Here is a 2145-nt window from a genome sequence, read left to right as displayed (position 1 = left end):
TTGACTTCCAGTTACAGTTACTGGTGCACAGACTACTTTTTAAGTGGAATATAGTCATCATTGTGCATGACACTGGGCTTCATAAAGACATTTCATACAGGAATATAACATATTTGGAAGATACTCTGGAACCCTAACCCAGAGCATACTCAAAACTTGTCCTTGGGAGGTTGCTGCGGCCAAGGTAGAAAATTCTGAGTCCTAAAGGAGGTGAACCACAAACCTGGACAATGAAGTAAACAGTCATTTAGGAGCACTGGACTGCTCAGCAGTGCCCTAACTCCACACCTGCTCCATACCCATCTGTTGCTGTGTTCTTTGTCCATTCTCCACTCATCAACAAAGCTCCAACACTGCCCTGTGGGGAAAAAAAGGAAGAAGAAGAAGAAAAAAGAAAAAGGCAACAGGACAGTGTAGTTGTTTGGTTTTTGGCTCTTTTTCTCTTTGGGGGCCCCATAACCCAACTCCCAAATAAATCACCCATGGTTGTTTATTCTTGTTTATCAATGCCTGGCCTTATTGCAGATTAGTTTATAGCCAGCTTTCTTTAACTTTAAAGTATCCCATCTGCCTTTTGCTCCTGGGCTTTTCCCATTCTCTTACTTCCATAAATCTTACTCTTACTCTGTGACTTGCTGTGTAGCTGGGTGTGTGGCCTGTGGAGTCCTCCTCCTTCTCTGGCTGCTACTCCTTCCATCCTCCTCCCAGACTTCTCCTTCTATTTATTCTCTCTGCCAGCCAGCCCCACCTATCCTTTCTCCTGCCTCACTATTGGCCATTCAGATCTTTATTAAACCATCAGATATGTTAGACAGGCACAATAACACAGCTTCACAGAGTTAAGCAAATACAAGATAAACAGAAGTAACACACCTTAAAATAATATTCTACTACAGGTCAGGAATCATGACCAGAATGAGTCACCACAGCAGCATCTGGCCAGACACTCAGAGCTTCACCCTACCCTTGAGTATTAAGGCCTTTGTTTTGTGTGTGTGTGTGTGTGTGTGTGTGTGTGTGTGTGTGTGAAATAGTTTTCACTGTTTCTTCAAAAATATACACCTGAAGCAAGATGACAGTTCCTAAGGGTGAGGCTGCAGGTGTCCCTAGGCTCTGTGGCACGGAAGAGCCTGCATGCAGTTGCTCTCTATCTGTAGCACACCACCAATGTGCTAGTGGGCATCTAGCTGCACCGTGTTGAACTTGCAGCTCCAGAAATGAAAATCCATGAGCCTAGAAGCAGATTGTAGAGTCTGTTTATCCTCACAGTGTCCTTTTCCCTGTCCCTTGATAAGGATCTTGATATACAATGGTGGCAGCAGTAAAAGGGTGATGTCAAGCAGGACTGCCAAGAAGTGTCTATTTCCAGTCCCAAAGGGAGCTTTATCTAGTGCTTGTCATAGATCTACATATTCTTCCCTTCAGATGACAATTACAAAGTAGGGCTCGCTTTGACATCTATCAAAGGACAATAGTGTGTCACTGCCCTTCTATGGACATTCCATATAAACATATGAAACCTACCCCTCAACTTGAACCTTGGCATGATATAGAACTAAAACCAAATTAGAAGAAAAAAAGCAAACAATTTGATCGAGGCTCCATGATAGAACAACTTAGCAAGGTGTTCTTCACTATAAAGTATCACTGGCCCCCACATGGACAGTATCATAAGTATATAAAGAAATTGAATCCTACAAGAGTCAGATCACTGCTCTTAATTCTATGAGCATCAAGAAAATGTTGTTTTGTATCTCTTTTGCCAGCTGAGAAAATGCAACCTGGTATATTAATTAAGATGGTATGCAGGGAAATAATAAATATATCTATTCATAGAAAAATATACATGTTTATGACCTCACCATTTCCAATGTGGGTTGCATGGGTTCAAGGCTCAAGATCATCTCAGCTGAGAAGAAGATATTGACCACAGTAGAGAGAGACAAGCTTCCCAAGCTCATCATTGGTTATTATAGAACTGGCTTCCTTGAGAATTGGGAGCCCTATGCTTATTCTGGTTGTTAGCAGGTGTCATCTCTCAGATTATGAAAACTACCTGTAGTACCACCCTGTGGGACCCTGTGGGACCCTGCGGGAGTTTCACAGTGGGAACATTTGTCTGCTTCCATGTGTGAAAGTACAGGG

General features: G+C 42.6%; 1 pseudogene; it reads left to right on the top strand.

The window, feature by feature from the left end:
• Positions 1–1332: 1332 nt before the first annotated feature.
• LOC143274512 (large ribosomal subunit protein mL42-like) lies at positions 1333–1729 on the top strand (annotated as a pseudogene).
• The last annotated feature ends 416 nt before the right edge of the window (positions 1730–2145 follow it).

This window comes from Peromyscus maniculatus, chromosome 8 (genome assembly GCF_049852395.1).
Source record: "Peromyscus maniculatus bairdii isolate BWxNUB_F1_BW_parent chromosome 8, HU_Pman_BW_mat_3.1, whole genome shotgun sequence".
In the NCBI taxonomy this organism is placed as follows: Eukaryota; Metazoa; Chordata; class Mammalia; order Rodentia; family Cricetidae; genus Peromyscus; species Peromyscus maniculatus.
This window is presented reverse-complemented; position numbering and strand designations above follow the sequence as displayed.